Source organism: Cupressus sempervirens, chromosome 7 (assembly GCF_028749045.1).
Source record: "Cupressus sempervirens isolate cs-2001-9-10 chromosome 7, ASM2874904v1, whole genome shotgun sequence".
Taxonomy (NCBI): Eukaryota; Viridiplantae; Streptophyta; class Pinopsida; order Cupressales; family Cupressaceae; genus Cupressus; species Cupressus sempervirens.
This window is the reverse complement of record NC_143124.1, coordinates 21,226,959-21,235,042: the sequence shown is the minus strand read 5'-3', so window position 1 is coordinate 21,235,042 and position 8,084 is coordinate 21,226,959. Positions and strand designations below refer to the sequence as shown.

Genomic DNA, 8,084 nt, shown 5'->3' with positions numbered 1-8,084 from the left:
TATTTTGGTTGAATATTCATTGAATTGATCAAATAGGAATCTTTTAAAATATAGTAGAAATCATTTTAAAATTAGAAAGTATGGATGTTAAAAAAAAAAATAAGAAATAATAAAATAATAAGTAATATTAAGTTTTTAAGTACATTTTTTACTTGATAATTAAAAAAGTTCTTTATAAAAAAATATAAGTTTCATTTAAAAAAAATTTACTTATCGACAATATTTAATTTAGAAGATATTAGAACCACTTAAGAAACAAAATATTTAAATGTCTCCCTAACCCCAAATTTTACACGCCCATCCCAAATGTTAAACCATAAATTTTAAATATCAAGCCAAGTTATAATATTAAATAGTAAACCCTAATATTGAATGCTACACCCCAATTGCTAAAACCATGCTCACATCTAAATATGGAATGCACATCTTATATGATAAATGATAAAGTCACTATGGAAACATTCTATTTTGGTTGAATATTCATTGAATTGATCAAATAGGAAGCTTTTAAAATATAATAGAAATTATTTTAAAATTAGAATGTATGGAAGTAAAAAACAAATTAAGAAGAAATAATAAAATGATAAGTAATATTAAGTTTTTAAGTACACTTTTAACTTGATAATTTAAAAAGCTCTTTATGAAAAAATAGAAGTTTTATTCTTTTTAAATATTTATGGACATATTTGATTTAGAAGATTTCAAAACCACTTAATCAATTATAAAGTGTGAGTTTTAGTAGCTAATTTTAAACCTTAATTTGAACACCATCAATGCCACTTAAGTAACATACTATTTGGTGAACTCAAAATTAATTTATAATTTTAAAACAAATTGAAAGATATCTTTCTAGATACACGTATTCTCAATTTGTCTCAAAATATTTAAGAAACATCTCAAACTATCTAAGAAAAAAATATTTAAATGTCACCCTAAACCCAAATTTTAAATGCCCATCCCAAATATTAAACCTTAAATCTTAAATATCAAGGCAATTTATAATATTAAATAGTAAACCCTAATCTTGAATGTTACACCCCAATTGCTAAAATCATGCTCACATCTAAATATGGAATGTACATCTTATATGATAAATGATAAATCCTACTTGAAACCATAGTCCTAAATGGTAATAGACAATGATGAAGATAATGAACCCTAATCGTAATAGTAAATTTTAAGCCCTAACTTCAAACCTACTTTGTAAAAGATAAAATCCTAATCCTAAATGTTAAACCATATTACTAAACCTAATTGATGATGTGCACACGTGCACGCATGCACACACACATGCACACACACACACACACATGCACATACACATGCACACGCGCACGCACACACACACACATGCACACGCACATGTGTGTGCGTGCAGGTGCACGTGCGCACACACACACAGAGGGGGGTAAATTAGAGCCAAGAGATGGCAATATGCCACAATAAATTTGATGCTAATGTAAATAAAAGGCAATAGATAAGATAGAGCTCAAGGAGGATTATTAAAATTCATAATACATAGAGAGAGTGATAGGGGATGGAAGAGGGAAGAAGGGTAATTACATAGGTACATGTGTGAGATATGGTGAGAGGTATGAGCTAGAGTTAGAGGGTAAATAAGGAGGAAGTGATGAGGATAGAAGGGACATGTGAGTGAGAGATGGAGAGAGGAAAATGTAATGTTGAGAGTAGTGAGGGGAGAAAGCACATGTAAGAGGTTGATTAGGAGGAGAGGGAGAGAGGGGGAGAGGATGAAGAATAGAGAGATGGTGGAGGGGGCAAGGGGGAAGGAAGATATAGGGAGGGGAAGGAGATGGAAGAAAGGGAGATGATGATTGGCAAAAATATGAGGTAGACAAAGGGAAAGGGGCGAGTAAGAGAGATAAGTTAGAGAAAGAAAGTGAAGATTCATAGATATGAGATAGATGAGAGATGTAAGATACATGTGGGAGTGAAGAAATATAGAGAAGGTGAGAGACATGAGGTAGAGACAGATGGTAAATAGAGAGAGGGAGGAGGGTGTTAAGAAATATGTTAGAGAAGGGGTGAGATAAGTGGGAGAGGGTGAAATATATGTGATAGATATAGGTGGAAATTAGGGGGGAGATATGGTGAGAGGTGGGAAAAAGAGAAAGAAGGAGAAGTGGGAGAGGGGAGATGAGGTAGACAAGGAAAATGAGGGGACAAGATCAAATAGATCACAAGAAAGGGTATCATTAGTGTTCAAGGTAGATAGGTATGATGATGATGATGGTGTGTGTGTGTGTGAGAGAGAGAGAGAGGAGGGGGTGTACGGGAGGGGGGCATGTGAGAGAGAGTGAAATAAGGGGGAGAGGGTGACAAGTAGGAGGTAGAGATAAATAGATGATGTCTATATTGCAAATAATTAAAGAAATTTTAAGGGTATTTATCTATCAAAAAATATAAATAGGTTTCTATTTTAGAAATGCATTTTTACTTAAACTAACCATAAACTATGTAAAATCAAACATATAAGAATATGTTTTTTAATAGTTGAAACCAAGCACAAGCTAAAATGAGGCGTAAGAACCAACCCATTTAATACTAGAAAATATTATGATTAAATTTCAGCTCATATTTGAGACATAGATATGATCCTTCCTCAATTTTGTTCATGTTTAATTTACCAATCAAAAGTTAAATGCAATTATAGCTTATATTTCTCCCAAAAAAAATACATTAGCTATTTTAATAAGCTAATTAACTTGCAATCTCTAAATCGATTTAAATCTAGGAATTTATATTTAAATAAGGAAGTTATGTAGAAGGGGAGTAGCTTGAGAGATGAACTAAATAAGAAAAAGAAAAATAAGGCCCAAAATAGATGTAGACACTGATGTGGAGAGCAAGAGTATGATGGAAAATGATGGACAGTGAGAGTGATTATGGATGGAGAGAAGGGGGGGGGGGGGGGGGGGGGTTGACGGAGTGAGAGGGGGAGAGAGAGAGAGAGAGAGAGAGAGAGAGAGAGAGAGAGAGAGAGAGAGAGAGAGAGAGAGAAGGGAGTGGGGGGTGTGGGGAGGGTCTACATTATAAGGGGTGGAGGGGGTGTGGTAATTATAGACTGGGAAATGTGAGAGAGAGTGTAACAGGGGGATAAGGGTGAGGCATGAAGTAAACACTATGTGAGAGAGTGAGAGATAATGATACATGAGACAAAAAGAGCAGATAGTAATAATAAGAGGGGACATGAGAGTTAGATAAGAGGAAATATGGTGAGAGACATGTGCAAGAGATATTGTGAGAGATAAAGATACATGAGTGAGAGATATGGGGTAGATAAAGAGGGTAAATGGGGGGAAGAGATTGTGAGAGGAGGGAGAGGAGAGACTTAAAGAGATTAATGATGTAGGGAGGGAGAGAGATGATGTAGAGATAAATGTGAATAAAGACTAGGATGTGGTAAGTAGGGGTGGAAATAGGAGAAAGGGAGAAACGAGGGAAGGAATAAGGTAGAAAGAGACAACATCAAAGGGGAGAGAGATGAGGTAGAGAGAAAGAGAATAATTAGGGCATTGAATGGATGGAAATGATGATGGGGGAGAAATTTTGGAGAGCGAGCGAGCGAGAGAGAGAGATGACAATTTTAGGAGGAGAAGGAGATGGAAAAAGGGGTGGGGGAAAATGCAGTAACTAGGGTCCAAAAAATAGATTTACATGTGATAAGGAGAGAAGGAGAGAGGGGGGATGTGGGTGATGCACGAAGTAGACAATTTGATAGAGGGTATGAGATAAGGATACATGAGAAAGGTAGAGTAGACAATAATAATATGAGGAGGGTGAGGGAGAGAGAGAGAGAGAGAGAGAGAGAGAGAGAGAGAGAGAGAGAGAGAGAGAGAGAGATGGTAATTAGCAGGGGGAGATGGTAATATGTGGTGGAAAACAAGAGAAAGGGAGTAGAGGGGAAAGAGAAAGAGACAACATGGAGAGAGACAGAGAGAGATATGAGGTAGAGAAAAAATAGGATAATTTGAGAATCAGAGAGAGAGAGAGAGATGGGATAATTTGTAATAGAGTAATTAGCATGTGACACATATGAGGGAGAAAGAGAGAGAAGAGGGCCCAAAGGGTGAGAGAAATGGGCTATGGATATATGGTAATCAAGAGGAATAGATAGTGAGAGGGGGAGGGATATAAGATAAAGATGGAATAGGAGAGGGAATAGGGAAGAGATGGGATTAATATAATAATTAAGGCATAGGATAGATGGACATGGTAATGAAGGAAGGAAGAGAGGATAATAGTGATAAGTGTGGTAGGGAGGGAAGTGGGGGTTAAGTCCCACTACAACCTTTGGTCTATTGCAAATAATTATCTAGCTTTAAGGATAAAACTTATGCTAACACTAATGCAAATGGAAACTCTAATTTCAATCCAAAGTTTAATTCTAATTACAAGAATAACATTTTTTTCATAGTAATTATTATATATGTGGTGATTTAAAAAATAAAATCAAAGGGAATCTATTACATTAAGCATAATTTTTAATTGAACATATAAATTATATAATGTATTATAAAATATATTTTATAATTATTATCTATTCCAGTATATTAATAAAAATAATGTCTTTTATTCTTCCATCGCGAGTGCTACTAGCTTATATATATTCTATATATATAAAATAAGCCGAGAGATATCCTTCTAGAGGCGCCTATTTTCATAATCTCACTCAGTTTAATAGGTGCCTCGAGAAGGATATCTCTCGACTTATTTTATATATATATAATAGATATAAGCTAGTTTAAATACATGTATCCATCAGAGTTGACAATTATTGTGTATCTGGAACAGAAACAATTGCCTAAGGCATCTATATCTACCCACACAGATGTTCATTATATCAAAACAATATTGAGAACAAAGGGATGGTGAATTCATTACTCCTCAATATATTATCCAGTATGAATTCCAATTTAGTACTTGGTTTTGCCACGGCCATTTTCTTTGCAATAATAGCTGTTTTGGTGAAAAAGGATAGAACTGATAAGCATAGACTCCCACCAGGACCCAGATCGCTACCCATAATAGGCCATTTTCATCTGCTTGTAAAGAAAGAAAAGCCCTTTCATAGAATTCTCGATTCACTCTCAAAAGTTTATGGACCCATCATGCACCTCAAATTTGGCAGCCGCCCAGTGTTGATTGTAAGTTCATCAGAAATAGCCAAAGAATGTTTTACAGTGAATGATCTGTGTTTTGCTTCTAGGCCTCCTCTTAGTCAGGGAAAGCATCTGGGTTATAATTATAAATTTCTGGGGTGGGTTCCATATGGTTCATACTGGAGAATTACCAGGAAAATTTGTGTACTCGAGCTTTTATCTTCTAAACAGCTCCAAGCATTCCGGCCCAAGAGAGTAAGGGAGATCAGTAAAACTCTGAATATTCTGTTTCAACAGGCTCAGATGAAAACCACAGTTAATATGAGAAGTGTTTTGTCTCAGATGAGTTTGAATGTTATGATGAGCATGATAATGGGCGATCAGTGGTTTGAGGAAGAAGGGGACATGTCATGTGCAGAAATTTTACATCTGATTGAGGAGTCTTTCATGCTCCATGGGTGTGTCAATGCTGGGGATTATATTCCCCTGCTGAAGTGGTTTGATTTGCAAGGGTACGAGAGGGCTATGAAGAGAGTGCAGAGGAAAATGGATCCTTACATGCAGAGAATAGTGGAGAAGCACAGAGAAAATCCACCAGAGAAGAAGGAAGACATGGACTTCATAGATGTGCTCATCTCGCAGGCTAATGAGAATGGCGATGCAATCCCTGACAAAGATCCCTTCGTCAAAGCCATTGCTGTGGTAAGTTCTTTTTCATGTATATGTACCCGTTCTTTAGAGTAGATTTATTCGGTTTAATTTTAGGCAATTCTTATCTTATGTTAAGGAAAATAGGAAAATATTATGTTTCAGAATGAGAGTTAATTTTGACTATTTAGCATTGATTATTTAATATTTTAATTTAAGAATCAAGATTTAATATGTGATGTTTATGTTTTAAAATAATTTTATATAATTTATTTATTTATGTTCAAACTAATTATTAATTATTCTATTTTATTATCTTAAACATATACTATTATTAAAAATATATTATTCTTTTAGAATTATTATTTTTTTGGTTGGAACTCTATATTATATATGATTTATTTTTTTAATATTAAACATAAATGACCAATAAGAAACCTATATTCTTATTTTGGCATTTTTTTTTGAGTTTTCTTAATGTGGTTTTGAATATCAAAATCTAAATAAATTTCTTAATATTTAAAAGATATGATTTTTATTGCTAAGAAGATTTTTTTTTATAATTTCAACTTCACCAAATTTCCATAGTTCATAATGGTGAATATGTTTTCTGGTCATAGTTCATAATGATGAATACACATTTTCTCCTAAATTAGAGTATATATAATTTTTGTTGGATAATCTATGATTTAGGGTAGACTTTTCCTATACTTGGTACTTTTATGATACTGATTTAAATTTTTCTTTTAGAATCTATTTAGTGCAGGTACAGACACTTCTTCACTAGCAATAGAATGGGCATTATCATTATTAATATTGCATCCCAACATAATGAGGATTGTCCAAGAGGAGCTTGATTCTAAAATTGGGAAAAGCAGGTTAGTAGAAGAGTTTGATATACCACAACTAAAATACTTGCAAGCAATAGTAAAAGAAACAATGCATCTTTTCCCAACTGCACCTTTACTTTCACCACATGAATCTACTAAAGCATGCATAGTTGGAGGCTTCCATATTCTGGTAAGAACAATACTATTTGTAAATGCATGGACTATTCACAAAGACCCAAGAATTTGGAATCAACCACTAGAGTTTATTCCTCAACATTTCTTGGAGAAAAATATAGAAATTGAAAGCATACAAACTTTAGGAAATGAATTTGAGATTTTCCCTTTTGGGATAGGAAGGCAAGGATAGGTGCTTCCTTGGGAATGTGTATGGTGTAGATAACACTTGCAAGGTTACTACAAAGCTTTGATTGTTCAATTCCTCATGATAAAATCCTTGATTTAAATGAAGGAGTTGGGTTGACAATGCCAAAAAAATTACCATTAGAGGTTGTTATCAAGCCTCGTCTTCCCTCTCATTTGTATTTATATGGTATCCAACAATAAGATTAGGTGTTGGATGTCTAAATCTATTTTGGGAGATCGGATATGAATAAAGGTATGTTACTTTCCCTTTTTTATGAAAAAGCATGATGGCTGAAATCTTAAAGTAAAATAAATCAATAGTTCTTATTTGTTCAACTAATACACACTTAAGTAATTTAAGAACTATTATTATAAAACATAGTAAGTATAAATAGTTTATGCATTCAAAATGTGATTAGTTTTGTATATAAATCTTTTTAAATTTATTATAAATAAAACAATTATTATAATGTTAAACATCATTTTCTCTTCATAGTGTTATCAAATGACTATTATTTTTATTATTTCTAAGTAAATAAATAAACTCAAAAAGAGGTAAAATAATATTTGAAGGGACAAAAAAACCTATTTATAGATAAATTTTGAAGGGTTCTATAAATCTTTAAAAGGCTTACAAAAAATAGAGAATAAAATATTATTTATCCCACAATCAATAACCTAAAAGAAGTTTAAAAGAAAAAGCACAATCCATCCCATCTCTAGACAAAGGCCTCTTTTAAATAAGACTCAAAATTTCTAAAGGTCTCTTAACCTTGAACATGATCAAATGGTTACAAGAGACTCACTTAACCTCAACAATGGGTTATAGAAATTCACCAATAACCTTACTAACATTCTAATACAATACCTCATTTTCCATAATATCTACCATATTAACGGAATAAAAAAAGGTGAAACCAACCATCAAATAGCCTTTCAAATTTCTTACAACAAATATATTTTCCTTTCTAGTAGATTGCATGGCTTGTAAAGGGGACTTGAGAAAAAGAAAAAGAAAAAAAATTCTCACTCAAGAAAATATTAGAAAAAAGAAGAACTACAAACTCTATATAAATTTCCCAAAAATATTTTCTTCCCAAATAGTAGGTGAGACCCTTAA

The 8,084-nt window shown here is 33.2% G+C and overlaps 1 pseudogene; it reads left to right on the top strand.

The window, feature by feature from the left end:
* The first annotated feature begins 4,874 nt into the window (after positions 1-4,874).
* On the top strand, positions 4,875-7,165 carry LOC149545219 (cytochrome P450 81Q32 pseudogene; annotated as a pseudogene).
* The last annotated feature ends 919 nt before the right edge of the window (positions 7,166-8,084 follow it).